Source organism: Stegodyphus dumicola, chromosome 1 (assembly GCF_044657685.1).
Source record: "Stegodyphus dumicola isolate Sdum_Otavi_A_Nest chromosome 1, ASM4465768v1".
NCBI lineage: Eukaryota > Metazoa > Arthropoda > Arachnida > Araneae > Eresidae > Stegodyphus > Stegodyphus dumicola.
Genome location: NC_140768.1, coordinates 252,364,986 through 252,382,175, shown reverse-complemented (window position 1 = coordinate 252,382,175; position 17,190 = coordinate 252,364,986). Strand labels below are relative to the sequence as shown.

General features: G+C 34.2%; 1 long non-coding RNA gene across 1 annotated transcript in view; it reads left to right on the top strand.

The window, feature by feature from the left end:
* The first annotated feature begins 314 nt into the window (after positions 1-314).
* LOC146999533 (uncharacterized) overlaps positions 315-17,190 on the top strand; it is a 46,833-nt gene continuing 29,957 nt past the window's right edge. Inside the window, exon 1 of the long non-coding RNA XR_015039799.1 lies at positions 315-437. This is a non-coding gene — a long non-coding RNA (uncharacterized LOC146999533). The remainder of the gene's footprint in view (positions 438-17,190) is intronic.

Genomic DNA, 17,190 nt, shown 5'->3' with positions numbered 1-17,190 from the left:
GTAATGTAAAATCTGAAAGCTTTCAGATTAAAAAAAATTAACTTACATTTGATTGAAATTCGAAAGCATCTCTATTCACATGTGACTGAGTAGATAAGCTTACAAAACACTAATAGTTTACTTTGGGATCCATAATGGGCGACTGAAAAGGCCTACTGCACCACTTTCCCGACAGTCTCGTTTTTACCCATGCTTTCTTGCCAGAATGCTAATCAGATAGCGCGCGTGTATTCAAATTAAGGTTGAACGAAATGATATTTAAGCGAAGCTTTTAGAAGGGGATTTTAGAGTGTGCTATGCGTGTAGGATACGTTGTTATTTTGAATTACTAGTGATTTGATTCTGTGGTGTTGATTGTTTCTTGCCATAAGCATTTTTCCGTCGGCTTCTACTAGTCAGAACCTTCCTGAGCGTTCAATTATCCTGTGAGCTTTTAGGTTAGTTTAATTACATTTTATTTCAAGTTCAACATTACCTGTTTGTGTTAAATCAGAAGTGTTGGCCTCATGTAAGTCCAAGGGTGACCATTTGTGTCGACTATATGGGGATATGTGATTGGATAAATCGTTCTTTACACCCCTCTTCTGACTCTTCTGTTGCATTAAGACCTGGCGATAATTCCGCATAAAATCTTTAAGAAATCGTTAGTTTATATTACCTAAAAACGCGAGAATCTATACTATACCTACAAATTTTACAAAATGTCTGACAAACGTTAGTTATGAGATTAAAAGAAATAATAAGATTTCATTCTATTAGCTAATACATAGCATTAATTCTTACTAATCTCCAGATTACGAATGCTTATTTTTCCTTCTTGCTATTTTAATAAAAATCAAGAAAGAAACCTGCAAATTGTTAGTAAAAATGATTATTTAATATTTATATAATAAACATAAAAATACTCATTATTTCTTTTTGTGCTCATTAAGCGAAAATTGGTTTAAAATTTTTATAATCAGAAAGTGCTTGTCTACGACGTTATCATCATTCTGATGATGTGTACATGCTTGATATTTTACCACTGTATTTTTTACGATAATGTTTTAAACCTGCGAAGTTATTGCTAACAATTATTTTTTGTGACGATGCTTTATAATACGGAGTTTTAGAACAGCAATAATCTCTTCTTGCTTTCTTTTCTCCCATAATATTTTATATTACGTTTTCCATTAGCGTTGTTTATTCCGCAGTTCTTTTTTGCCGCGATGCTTTCGCCTGTAACCGTTCAAAGCAAATGTGTGTGGTGGGATTAAATAAATAAATAAAATGTATCAAAATCAAATTTTGAAAAAAAGTATTTCGAGAAGTACCTGGATTTTTCTTTGGTAATCCTTGACGTGAATTTAGTTCTAGAAGTTTTATCTTGGAGATTTTTTCTCTAAAGTGAACTTTTTGTTAATGCAGATTGCTCATACATGCTCAATACTATTCTGAGTTAACAATATTTTAAAGTATGCTTTATGAATAGCATTAAAATAAATTAACGGTTAGAATAAGGAATAATTGTGAAGAAATTTTAATTTACATATATCTGTAAAGTCGCTCAATATTATGAAAAGCTCTGAAATAAATACTGTAACTTTTTAATATTTAGCGGACAATTAATCACACTTTTTTTCGTTACATAATTTACCTTTTATCTGGTCTGTGAAGTGATAATAATAATTTGTGTAAGCTTAACTCAAAGTCCTACGGACCTTATTAGATTGACGAGCGAGCTATCGTCCGTCTGAAATAGTACAGAAACGTCTTACAAAAGTTTCAAATACTCTTTTTATGCAAGAATTGACCTAAATAACATGGTTCAAAACTTTAACGGCGCGTTTTAGAGTCGGCCAGTAAAATGGCTAATGCTGGAATGTTAACAGCTATTAATGGAATAATAATTAAAATAAAGATGCAAGTGCTGCTGCCAAAACCTCTATCTCTAAAAGATTCAAAACCTTCGCCTTAAATCCTCTTTAATCTCATTTGCATCTTGGTATGTGCTATCAAAAAGGAAAAGTTACAGTAAAGGTTTACAGCGGACCAGGCAAGGATAAGAAATTCATGTGCATGATCTCCCGCACGTCACAGTGATTAAGCTGTTACGAAGCGTGAAATGGCAGGCTCGGACATTGTAGGAGAAATAATTTGTTCAATTACGGCTCCACCTGACATCACAAGAATCATAACTTCGCGGCCAGTGTTAAGGGATTTTATCGATGTGCACTTTGTCTGTTACCAAAGCTTCACGATTTTAGGGATGCTAATGTACCAATGATCTTGTTGCTTCTCTGATATCCTTTCAACAATAATGAATCGGAGAACGTAAAACACAACCTAAAAATTAAGAAGGCGTGACTAATTCAGTCTGTAGACTCTTTTAGACAAGGTAAGAGCTCAGAATGCTCTTAAACTTTCGACTAGAGAGACTCTTGTTGCTAACAAGATCCTCACATAATTAGGACAATAACTTTCAATTTTTTTTTTGGCTTTCAGTGCTGTTACAAAATGTTATATTATGATTAGTGTTAACAGAATTTCTCATAGATTTATATGAAATGCACTTTAATTTTATATGCAGTTTAACAAAAGCAACCAAAATCAGTTACCTTATTTAATTAACATAAAATACCTAGTTTTTCTTTCATTACTTGAAGCTTTTCTCATGTTATTCATGAACAAATGACCTATTATGCATTCATCTAAATCTTTGTTCGAAGAGACATTTCATCATTAATTTGACATCCTTCTAAAACATCGTTTCCGAAATTAAATTGCATTGATTATCAAACTAATACTGAAAAAATTTCCCATTGCAGAATTTATTATACAATTTGAAAATTAAATTAAATTTGTTAATTATATTAACCATTAAGAGTTTTAATGACATAAATTTCATGACATAACTGACGATTTCAGATAAGAATTCTAATTTTATAATTTAAAATATAAAATCTTGATGGTTGAAAAAGAAATTCCTGTTTTGGAACAAAATCTTAATTTACCAATCTCTGGTTGGCCTACTTTAAGAAATATTTCCTTTTTTAAGGTATTAATTGCCAACTATGCTCAAGCTGAAAAGGTTTTCATTCCACTCTGAAAAGACACCGATGACTATTCAAGTGAGAATGGATTCTTTGTTTTTAATTCAGAGAAGTAAGAAGGCCATCTTCCCCGGTGGACCGTTGAATGATGGTTTGCAACTGTTCATTTATCTTCAAAGTGAGAGAGTAAAAAAGCTGTATTACGTTATTGTAATTTAAGTAGTAAAATAAAGAAATACGTAATAGTGTACGACAAAAATCATGAGCTCGATTATATTTGCTTATTCTTATACACAAAAGGGAAATAAGCGAATGTAAGCATGTTGTCATGCCTCGCGCTCGTTCAAACACGAGGTGGGTTCTTCTGTGTAAACTTACCAGAGTGGGAAAATACCACTTGTCCGCTTTGACATTTTCTTCACTAATTTATTACACAAACTGCACTATTGATACACCATACAACGAATACACTGTAAAATAAACTATATACAATATATATATACAAGGCGCGCAAAAGAAATTAAACCACATTTCTTTTCTCTACGTTATCACACGGCATGCTCGCCGGTCCAACTCCCAGTCCCCTCTCCGTCCAGTCTTTCTTCCCCCCCCCACCAGCCTGCCTCGACCGGTTTTTCCGGGGTAAGTCACTTCCGTTCTTCGTCTTTCATCAGGGGAAGGAACTTCACACCTCCCCTCTGGTTTGTAAATATTTACGACTGAGTCGAAAAATTTGAAACCCATATTATTTTGGCACTTACCAGGTAGTCCCTCTTTTCCGGGACACAGCACAAGGAATCACAGTAAAATCAGAGAGCAAAAAAAAGGGTCATGCTGCAGTTATTAACACTAACACACACACAAAAAAAAAAACACTTAAAACACATAAACATAAAAACTGCACATGTCCAAATTTCTATAGCGATACAAACAAAACATTGCAATATCAACTCACTGACACTTCTGTAAGGAATAATTCGTTTACTAATATACCCTAATAACACAATCTTTTCTAGAGTAACCACAATAATACAAAAAAAATAATAAATGAAAATTACAATATCTATATACTTTTTGCCATACTAGCATTGAACATTATCCTTTCTAGTGTTACAATAATAAACAAACACACACAAAAAAATATATGATATCAACATTAGTTTCTTTTTTTTTTCCAATTGAGTTCAGATTATTGGTCACTTATACATTCGTGAGGGATCCTCGACAATGCGTCTGCATCGGAGTTTTTAGCTCCTGGTTTATGCATTACAGTGACTTGGAAGCGGGATAGAGCTAATGCCCATCTCTGTAATCTAGCATTCCGGGGTATCCCTTCGGTTAAGTACTTTAATGGGTTATGGTCTGTATGCAACAAAATTTTATTTCCGTATGTCCAAGTTTCGAACTTGTCGAGAGCCCAAATAATTGCATACGCCTCTCTTTCTATAGTGCTCCATTTAGACTGAGCGCTAGTTAATTTCTGGCTAGTAAATGTTATCGGTCTAGCTTTCCCATACTCATCTCGTTGAAGTAAACACGCTCCAATACCTATTAGTGAGGCGTCTGTGTTAATTTCAAAAGGTTTCCGTATATCCGGCGTATATAAAGACGATGCCGTGCACAATGCATCCTTTAATTCTTTGAATGCCTTCTCGACTTCAGACCCCCAAGGTATATCATTAGGTATAGATTTTCTCGTGAGCTCAGTTAACGGCCTAGCTATTTTTGCATAATTCGGAACATACTCTCGATAGTAATTATATAACCCCAAAACTGATCTTAATGCCTTTTTGGTTCTAGGTGGCTTCAAATTTTTAATGACCTGCAATTTCTCTGGATCTGGGCCATGTCTGCCTGAGCCTACTATGTGACCGACTTGCCAAAAGAGCATTTCTCTAAATTAGCCGTAAAGTTCAATGTCTGTAAAGTACTGAGTACGGCTCTTAAATGTTTAAGATGTTCTTCCCACGTTGACGAATAGACAATTATATCATCGATGAAACTTTCAGCATAATCACTATGTGGTCTAAGAGCTTGATTCATAACTCTTTGGAAAGTTGCGGTAGCACCTGACAAACCGAACGGCATCACTTTCCACTGATACTGACCCTTCGGAGAAACAAAACTCGTCAGATGTCTACTTTCCTTCTCCATAGGGATTTCCCAATACCCCTTAAGAATATCTAGCGTAGAAAAATAACGTGCTGCCCCTGCCTTATATCGAAGCTCTTCTGCGTTTTGCATAGGAAATGGGACAATCTGACTTTCCGCATTAAGTCCTCAATAATCACAACATAAACGTACGCTTCCGTCCCGTTTCGCTACACACACAATAGGGTAAGCAATCTCTGCTGTGGAAGGTTCAATTAAACCTCTTTCTAACAAATCAGCAATTTGCTTTTCCACCTGTGGCTTCAACGCCTCAGGTACCTTATAAACATGAGGTTGCTTTCTTTCAACTCCCGTTTTTAACCTGATACTGTGGGATCCTACCTTCGCACATTTAATCTCCCCGTCAAACACTACATGGAAAGATTTGATTAATCTGCTCAACGGATCCCTTTGTGACCTATCTAAATGTTTCCATTCCTCTGAAACACAGATCCTATCTAAAAGTTTGTCTACTTTAGGGTTTCTTTGAATAGGCGCGTGCTGCACCTCCCCAAATTCTGTGTCAGCCTCATAGATTATCCCTACTGCATTTATAGGCTGTATATATTTCCGTAACTTATTTTGATGCAAGTGTCTAACAGATTCATCTGGCAATTTTACCAAATATGAATGTGGAGACTTTTTCGCAACTATTTCTCCAGGTCCTGTCCATTTCGAGCAAAGTTTATTTGTTGGCGTTGGTATCAGTACTACTACCTCATCTCCTATCTCGAATTCATTTTCCTTAGACCTCAAATTATGATGATGAACATATTTCTGCTGTTTAGCTTCCGAATTTTCTTTAGCGAATTTCTCTGCCTCCTGTAACCTATTTCGAAGAGAAATTAAATATTCAGTAACTGATTCCCCAATTCCTTGTGGTAATACCGTCTCATCTACCCAACTTGATTTAAGTATCGCCAGTGGCCCCACTGGCACCCGACCATACATCAGCAAAAATGGTGAGACTCCGGTAGTTGAATTCGGTATCTCCCTATAAGCCCATAACAAATATGGTAACTGCTTATCCCAGTTTCTTCCTTGAGTACTTATCGCGTGATGCAACATTGACTTCATTGTTCCTATCCACCTTTCCACTAGCCCGTTTGACTGCGGATACCCTGGCGTAGAAAATTTTGGCGAGGTCCCTAACCTAGTTAAAAATTCTTGTGTTAGCTTAGCCTTAAAGTTCGTTCCGTTATCCATGGCTATCATTCTCGGAACTCCTGTTCGCATGAAAATATCAATGAAAGCGTCACATGTAGCTTTCGCTGTTATCGCCTTTAGTGGAATTGCCTCCGGCCATCTGCTATGTTGATCAACAACACATAACACATACTGGTGCCCTCTTGAAGATTTCGGCTCAATCGGCCCTAAAACGTCCGCATTAACCACTTGAAATGGAAGTTCTGGCCTCCCTACTGCTGTAATTGGAGCCCTATCCTTCACTTTAACTTTCCTTCGTAGCTGGCATTCCTTGCAAGCTTCACACCACTTCCGCACCTCCTTTGACAATCCTTCCCACCAAAACGACATTTTAATCCTTTCCGCCGTCTTCTTTGCTGCGAAGTGCCCCCCTTGTAAGCTTTCGTGAGCCAACTTCACAATTTCTTTCCTGCGGCTTTGAGGAACAACTAACTGACTACATCGCTGCCCATTGACACTTCCCGTATGGTACAAAATTCCTGACTCCAGCCAATACCCATTCTTGTTATTACGTGCATCCATGAACGCGCTTTTCAGCGAAATACATTCCGCTTGCTCCTGTCTAAAACGTTGAGTTTGCGATAAGGGTGGGTTATCAGCTGACATTTGCTCACTGCCTCCCACTTCTACTTCCCCCTCATCTTTACTCCTTACCAACGGTGCAGTACGAGCTATTTCCGTTTCACCTTCGACCTCGTGACTGGCTTTTTCTGTCGATTCCTTTCCGTCCAAGTTACTCGATACCTGACCAACTCCCAATACTAGTTTTTCTTCCTTATTTTCTCCCCAATAAATATCTCCTTGTTCCCTGAGAAGTCTAAAATCTCGAGGTGTCACCAGCGCCTCCTCAAAAAAGCCTCCTCGTTCAAATTATGCACTACTGCTGCATGAACGTTTACATAAGGCTGTACCTCCTTTTCTCCTGACCAGATACTGATAGGTACTGTAACTAATTGGGCTTCTACCTGGGCGGGTTGTAACCATATCTTCCCTCCAGACTCCAAATATTTCTGTGGAACTACCGATTTCCGGATTACAGTAACTTCTGCTCCGCTATCAATCACTCCTTTGAATCTAGCGTTGCCTATCTGCAGTTCTATCCTAGGTAATTCCCCATTTGCCCTAGTTAACGGAATTTCTTCTGCATAGTTAGCTAACTTCAACCCTACGCATATTTTATTTAATCCCTTTGCTTCCACCTCATCCGTATCCTCTTTTTCGCTTCCTCTCTTGGGTTTCGCTATCAGGTTTATCGCTGGACAAAAACGCTTTATGTGTCCTTCACCCTGACACTGAAAACATTTTAGAACTTTCTTATTTGCCTGCATCATTCCTTAAGGTTCTAAAGTTTTTACCCCTTTGTACTTCCCCTTATCAACCCTGTAATCAGAACTGAAATTCCCCTTACTCTTATTTGGTCGTCCTAATTTTTCCCCTTGTCTTATCGGTTCCTGTTTTGGTCCCACTTTATTTACTTCCTGAGCACTCGTATTGTAATTTCTAAGCATTGCTGCAACGTAATTATCCAAATCATTTGCAAGCTCTGACGGAGATAACCAGTGTTCTACCTCTTTTAACAGTATATGCGCCTTAACATTTGCGGGTAATTGATCTTTTACTTGATCGACAATCAATAGTTCTCTTAATTTATCAAAAGTCTTAACTTTTCTGGATTCTAAGTAGAAATCAAGTGCTGCCTCAACCTTCGCTATGTGCTGAGTATACGTTTCCTCATATCTTTTTACACATTTTTCTAAATTCTTTTTATGTTGCAATGGGGTAATCTGGAATTCTTTTAATACTGTATCTTTAATCTTAATGTAATTATCCAAATCCCTTTCACCCAGAGTTGAAATCAAACTTTTAACTTTAGTTTTTAAACTCTGCAAAATAATTTTCCCCTCATGTTCTTCAGGAATTTTATAGAGATTAAACATCATTTCCGCATGATGGAAAAAGAACGGCCATTCCTCAGCTTTAGATGGCGGGTCAATCATAACTCCTTTCATTATTTTTAAATGTTTCAAGAAATCATTTCCCTTGCTCTCAGCATCTGAAACCCCTTCAACCTCTGAGCCCGATTTATTTCCTCCTTTATCTATTTTCCTACTCTGAATTTCTAATTCTTTAATTTTTATCTCGTGTTCTCTCTCTAATTGTCTTTCCCGAAATTCCATCTCTTTTAATCGGTCTTTAGCCGCATCTGCCTCTAACTTACACCTTTCTAGCTGCAGCTCCATTTCCTTTAACTTAATTTGAGCCTGCATGTTCTTAATAATTTCATCAGATTCTTCTGACACCCTATTTCTCCTTTTAGGACCCATATTCACTTCTGGTATTTCTTTTTACAGCTTTACCCATACAACACATAAATAACACTTAATTTTACAGGCAAACATACATATTTCACTACTACTGAATACTACCATTATTCATTTAGCAAACATTATCATTAGTGAACACAATCATGAATACCTTTCCCATATTACTATTAACATATATTACTATTAACATATATTTCTATTAACATATATTTCACCATATATTGTTACCACATAAATACCAAAAATTATATTAGCTTTTGAATTAGTACAAAAAAATAGTTCTGAATACTTTGGCCTTACGCCGTAATACCTTACATATTCTGGAAATGAAACAAACATTTACTTATTGTTCTCTCATTAAACTAATTAATTTTTAATCAACCTATTAACTTTAATGACTAAAACATTTTGCCAAAACACGGCAACAACAAAATTAGATAATTTCTACCTTAATTAGTAACATGAGCACACAATTAAATGTTTCGAAATTACTGCTGACATATTTTTGAACTATTTTAACATTCATTTAGCATACATTATCTCCTTAATAACAAAATTAATCATAATTCCTTATTTGCATATAAAATATACTTTCTAAGTGTCTACTGGCTTTAACGCCTGGCATTCTCATCATGTTATTAACCGACATTAACACAATTTTAATTTTCTCCGTTACTATAGTAATTATAGGGAGGGAGCTCTCTTCATTTACATATTGTGCTTCCCAAGAAATTAAGAGGGACTTACCTTTGATCCCGATAGTAAAAAAGTGACGAGTTGTGCTCAATTCTGTACAATTTCCTCATCGCGCTGCATAACACTTCACTTAATAATATCACCACGGTAATACTGATGATCACTTTTACCATCCACTGTTTCAACACTGCACAAACATTTCAATTAATAATATCACCACGGTAATACGGATGATCACTTTTACCAGCCACTGTTTCAACACTGCACGAACACTTCACTTAATAATATCACCACGGTAATACTGATGATCACTTTTCACACGACGAGGTTTCATACACCCTTTCGTTTATTTGCACGTGTAGGCTTACGCGTGCCACTTTCCGTCTTTCATGACCATCTTTTGTCATCTTCCTTGCTTTCGTGACTTATTTCCTTCATTTAAACCACGTTCACTCAAATCACCTTTTACGATCTTACTTCCTTCGTATTTTTGGTGATTTCATTTTTCCCACTATCCTACCGATTACGCCATTTGTCATGCCTCGCGCTCGTTAAAACACGAGGTAGGTTCTTCTGTGTAAACTTACCATAGTGGGAAAATAACACTTGTCCGCTTTGACATTTTCTTCACTAATTTATTACACAAACTGCACTATTGATACACCATACAACGAATACACTGTAAAATAAACTATATACAATATATATATACAAGGCGCGCAAAAGAAATTAAAACATATTTCTTTTCTCTACGTTCTCACACGGCATGGCTCGCCGGTCCAACTCCCAGTCCCCTCTCCGTCCAGTCTTTCTTCCCCCCCACCAGCCTGCCTCGACCGGTTTTTCCGGGGTAAGTCACTTCCGTTCTTCGTCTTTCATCAGGGGAAGGAACTTCACACATGTAGACACATTTTCAGATTTGATAAGAAATTTCTTGGAATGAGTCTCAATGCAATCTCAAAGCATCGCAATTGATTTTTCAATATAGCTTACTTATGTGCTGACTAATAGCACAATGATATACCGTATCAGAAGAATATAATGAAAGGACGTTTTAGTTTCTCACAAACGCAAAAAAAAGAAAGGAGATAAGCAAGCAGTGTATAATAAAAAAAAAAAATGTGAAATATAAAACGGTGAGGTAAATGCAAAGTTACAGATTCAAACAATATTATAAGAATGTAAAAGTCAGTTTCAATGAAGAAATGTAAAATATTATTTAAATTCCTTTACTCTTTTCTGTTTAATTTCTGAAAACTTTTGCTTAAAGTGTTTCGCTTGTTAAAGAATCTTTATTTTTTAATCTTTAAACTGCTTTATTGCACATCAGTTTCATGAAAGGTTTACGTTTCATTGTGTGCCAAATAGATAATTCTATGTATTCATTTGTATCTATAGATCATCTTTCGTCATAGGTACTAATATAAACAATTTTATTCACTTTTAAAAAAGAATTAATAATTAGCTATGGCAAACAAAAATGATTTCAACTAGACTGGGAATTAACTGTTTTATTTTTAGATTTGACAAGAATTATTAAAACAATTCAATTATTAAAACAGCTGAAAGCTGAATCATAAATCAAGAAGCAGACAAACGTTCACCCACAATAAATCTTTAGAACGTTTCTTTCTTATTTACGTTCTGAATAATATTTTCGAAAGATTTCGAAACTGTATTGGCTATATCTTCACGAAAAGCAAACCGGTGGGAAACGATAAATCACATTTTGTATATAGTGCAAAACAGCCTCTTTCACAATAATGTGTAAAAAATATCAAATTTTCCAAAAATCGAATACTTGTATCTAACGTAGTCCGATGGAAGAAGCTGAAGAAACTAATTTAAAATATACCAATCTTGGAACAGTGAACGAATGACTAAAACACTTTCGTGCTTTACAGTAAATCACCTAAAAGTACTTGAAATCTTTTATGTAACTCTGTCTGTTTAGCATTATTGTATATACACGCAAAAACATAGGCAGTAGATCAGATGTAATCCACTTGGATTCTGCCTGCATTATCGTCTGGGGATACATTTTTGTGAGAAATACATGTTAATAAACCTATAAATACTTGATACTGCATTTTACAACAAAAATTAACGAGACTCCTAAACAAAATATTAAATGCAAAATAAAGTACACTTATTGACAACAGTAAATTGTTTTTTGTTATTAGTATACATCAGAACTCTTTAGGTAATTTTAATGCAAATGTTTCTTTAACTTAAAGCTAGACTATTTTTTTTTCTCAGTGGGAGCTCTGATATTTTTAATTTCGTATCACAGGCGTTTTTCCTTTCCATCTTATTCGAACATTTTGTTTTGGTTTGGGTTTATATGTTCGGTGTGTTGTTTCCACTTTGACTTGAAATTAATATGACAAAATCTTAACAATAAATATGACAAATTTTTATTGTTATATAATACTGTTACATGCAGAAGATGAGTAATCTGTTTTTTTTTAAACCAAGATGAAACAAATTAATATCTAATACTTTAAAATCTATCAACCATGTATTTTAAATAAATATGTGGCTAAAAAGATTTCATCTTTAATATTTATAAGAATAATATAGTCTACGCAACACTTTCGTTTTTTATTTCTGCATTATTTAAGTGTTTGCATACATAGAACGAATGTTCATAAAAACGTTAGATTAGGTTACTTGAATATGGCAAATCTATCTGCCTAAAAGAAAAGATGTATTAGTTAGGAATTTATTAAGGAAAACTGGCTTATATGAACTTTAACCCCTTGCGGCACAGTGTGTCCGATCTGGACACACCTAAAAGTTTCCTTCTGTAAGCGCAGAAAAATTGAATGAAAAAGGATTTATAAGTTACTATAGCTTACTCTGAACCTTCTTTATTTATAGTAGATGGCGGCTCAACACAAACCAGTCCATATATTTTAGCCATGTTTAGTTTTTTAAGACCCTCATTTTTCAAAGAAATCTTCCAGATATTATTTAGGGTATAAAAGGAATTGTTTGAAAAGAAATTTCTATGTTATTTTTTGGCTGTATGCTAATCTCCTTATTCTATATTAGTTTTAAATTTTTGCCTTGAAGTCTTGCCTAAAATCAAACGGCGAACCCTAGGTGTGCCCAGACCGGGCTCACCGATAATCTAGGACAAATGAGGGTCTGTATTCTTTGTTTCCCCGCATCTCAGTTCATTGACAACATTGCTCGTTTCAGCACTTTTTTCAAAGATCTATTCAATCAGTGTCCCACTTTGGGCACACCCACAGAATTCTAACGATAAGTGCTATCTTCACAAAATTTTACTTGTGTAATCCTCTAGGCCTAATTAGACTGACTACCTTTTTTTTTTTTTTTTCAAATCTCCGACTTTAAAAGGTAGCATGCAGTAAAGGGTTAAACATGAAGACAGCATGAAAATCAACTCCGCAGACAGCCCGTTTGCCTAAATTAGAATACAAGTCTGCCTACAAGAACTAAGTTGCTTTAAGTATTCGACTGTATGGGGATATATAAACAACGACAGAAATATTTAATTGTATGCGCCTTGGAAAAACTGAAGTCCGAAAATACCAGCAAATGTACTATCTTAATTGAATACCATTAGAATCAGTAAGAAACAAATTTTCACTGGACTTCATTATCAGCAATGGCAATATTTATCAATTTAGTTAGCGTATGATTAATATTTCATATCAAATTTTTGCTTAATATTTCTGTTTTTCTCACTTCGAGCTCAATTTCTTTCGTTTCAGCATTAAAGTAAACCAGTCACGGATTTAAAAGTTTGGTCAAAATTATTTATTGTTAATGGAATATTATTTATTATAAATTACTTATTATAATTAATTTAAACCATTTATTATAATTAATTTTAAATTATTTATTATAATTATTTATTATTAATGCCAAGTTATTTATTTAATGCTAAGGAATTCTATTTTTATTTTATAGCCTTTCGACAAAGTGACAGCCTGCATATACCGTATTTACTCGCGTAATAGTCGCCCTTTTGTTGCCAATTTTTCACTGGGAAAGTCTAGGTACTACTATTATGCGGGGGAAATCTACTATGCAATATTGTACACTTTTGACGATTTTTTCTGCTTCAAAACGGTGGTTCGACTATTATGTGAGGGCGACTTTTACGCGAGTAAATACGGTATTCAGTAATTTTTGCGTTCTGTTCTTCTTTTGGTCCATTTCGGACCAATTTCGATGGGGAAATGGAGGCAATTTCAGTTGTAACTGAACAAACAATTGTTAGAACAATCCAACTAAAAAATATTGTTATTTTTCAGACTCTCTTTCAACTATTCAAGTAATTTTTTTGCACATAATTGAGATGGCATTGTTTTATTTCGATTAAGTCGCTTCATTCATAAGTATTATATGAACAAATTATTTCCCTAACACAAGAACTGCAGCTTAATAACACTTTTTGCTGTTAAGTAATATATCAGGGAAGTCTTTAGTATTGCATAGATTATGCTTTTATATAACTATTTATTCAAATTTAATATGTTTTAGCATATCTTTTCACTTTCGAACACTTTGTATTTCTTACTTATTGTTTGCTAAATAATGCTTTTTAGGAAAAATAGACGTAGAACAATTTTGTTAAGATATTTTTAGATGACAATTGTTTACTAGTAAGTTGCATACTAGTACAGGATTACTAGAAAGGTGTTTATTTGTAAGGTGCATCCATTTAAGTAGAACAATCATAACTTACATTCTGCAAAAGCATAAGAAACGTTGCATTGTTTTATGCAAATACCTTTGCAATTAATTTAAAAATTTTCACGTATGAAAAATTACGAATTAAAGAATCACGAAAGCTGGAACTCCCGTGAAAACAGTGAATTAGTTTAGACAAGTAAATCATATAACTGAATTCTTTGAATAGTTTAAAGAGAAAGCTAAATTCCTTGAAAAGTTTAACGAATCCAAAAAATAAATGGGTTAAAGTTTAATACGCGTATAATATGCCATAGGAATATTTTGCAACAAATTTCATTTGCTGATGTTTCCATATTCATACCAGAACACATATTTCTTAATTTTAATTCAGCCAAAACATTAGCAGCTTGTATTTAGTATATCATGTAAATAAAAAATATGCCTTTTGAAAACGCATTTTTTTACCGTGGCTTAAGTATTCCGTATTAATATTCTACTCTCAAAAAATAAAATGTCAGTATCTTGTAAGATCGAACTTTTTGCTTTCCCCGAAGCTTAATTCATGTGTAAGGGGAATAGGCAAGGTTTTTTTTCTAAGTACAAAAATCCATAACTTTTAGACATGAAAACCGTCTAAAAGTTATGGATGCCCTTTAATTGTTAATAGCCTTTAATACGCAAAATACAACAGGGAAAACTGAAGCAGCTATCTTAGAGAGCTGAACTTCCTCTTTCATGAAAAGTTCAAATAGGAGTCAACGCACATTTCAGAGTATAAAGCAAAATGTTTCTGTGGCTATGTGATTTATTTTTCCAGATCTTCGATTGCTAGCCGTTAGTGTGTCAATTACACCAAGAATGCACGCAGTAAAGGGAGGAGAAATTTTTTTTTATAACACAATACGCTGTACTGAAAAGAATAAATTAAAAATTATTCTTCCAGATGATAAAATGGTCAATTCGGCTGATACGTTTCAGGTTACGAAAACTACGAATAGAAACAATTTGAATTATTTTTTATGATATTTCAAATAAGTTATCAAAGATCTTAATACTTTTAGATTATAGATTTTAATGCAGCAAATATATCTTTCTATCGTTCTCAGCAATATTCAGAACTTAGGAAAAGGTGTCATCACAAATTGCAGTGTCCCATCAACGAGAAGCTTGGTTTAGCATTATAATAATGTTGTACAGTTATGTTTTAAAATACTTTTTATTTCAATTGTAATTAGAAGCTTCTCCCTCGAAATGTAATCTCAAAATTGAATTGTGTTTACATCAACATTTAAGCTGACAAATAATTGTTTGTATTAAAAATAATCTTTCCCGGAAGTGGTTTCATGAAAGAAGGAACAAAAATATAAATTCAAAGAAAGCTCATACTGGGTACCGTATTAGACAATATTCTACATTTTTTACTGTATAATATTAAGTTTGAAAGAATAATAATTTGCTCAGTAATTTTTGCGTTCGGAGTTATATAGATCTATTACCAGGCTACTTGCACATAAAGAAACATTTCAAATAAAAAAAGAAGTAAATTCAATCTTTTTATTTTAACCTAAATTTCAATCTGCTTTCACTTTATGTTATAGTGTCACCAAGAGGCATAGAAACTCCTTCAATGTTTTTACTACAGATCTGGGATCTGCACGTTTTACATCAGGGAACAGCACACACTTTGTAATGCAGTAAAAGCTTCCTTCTCACTAACTCTATTTGCATTTGAAGTGGCAAAGGTTTCTAAAACAAGCCAGAAATAAAAACTTCTAAAACGTTTGTAATCGAGAAATGTACTAATAGTTACTGTACTATAAGGGCTTCATTATGCGGTCAATGTCTTGAACAAATATAATTATTATTGGCATTCACTATAGCATTATATGCGTTGACCCAATGAGATATATTTTTCATGACAGCAGATTCTGAAAGTCCAGGCTCACCACAGTTTCATGCATCTGTTATGTCAAATTCTGTCTGTTTTTCAATTATGCTGTCTTCTGTCATAAGCACTACTACTCGTGAAAATATTTATATCAGTTTTTTCCCCCACCCCCTTTAATATTACCCACATCATTCAGAATTTCTAATTTTTCCCCCTAAGCTTTGGATTTGTACGATCCAGTTTTTATAATAAAAGAATTCTCAGGTGAAAGAATAAAAAAGGATACCGTGTGTCATAGCATATGTCTGAGTAAACCAGATTGCACCAGAGTGTAGGGAGTGTTGGAAAGAAAAGGGTGAAAATCCTCTGCGGTCAATGTAGCCTTACCGGGAACACCAAACTTTCCCTCGTAATCTTAGAATAAAAACATTAAGTAGTAATTATCATTAGCAAGCTAATATGCTATCGTCAGTGGATCTCATCACTTCAGAGGAAGACTAAAACTTGAACAATTGCACGGAGAAAGATGAAAAACATGTTTCGATCGTATTAGAAAAACGTTTTGAAAAATAATTAATTAACAGCTAAAAGTTATTTCGTGTTAAAGAGAGTAAAATTCTAGAAAAATCTGATGGAAAGCAAAGAAACAGTTCGTTTTAAAAGTATTTCGCGCTAAGCCTGTTCTGATTAGCAAGGTACAACTGTATAGGTACCTGACCTATCGAAGTCAAAGCTCTATGACAGAACCCCTCCTTGTGTATTTTGTTTGGTTAAAATTCGTAGGAAGGGGGATACGGAGACTCGAACATTGCAGGATCTTCTCTTACGAGAAGTCGCAGTGTATATATTTACTGTAAAATTTTCATCTGCTGAAAATCCTTGAAAAAAATTGTATATAATCAATTGTGATAATATGTTGCTTACAACATCGTAGCATTAATTACAACAAAAACCATCTCTTAGCCTAGGACGCCAAATATATAAGAAAGACATTTTGAAAACTGCATTTAGCTATAAAATAATGGAATGCTTTCAAGAAATTGCTTAAAAAATGCTTAATTTTTTAAATGCATCGAAAGATATGCATGAAAAATTTTATGAAACAATGTGGAAGTTTATCTTTTCAATCATTATTTTTTGCATTTTTAATGCGTAATGAGCCTATGTATGGTACTTTTTATAGTTAATGTCAAATAAATTTGCGAATAAATCATTAGAC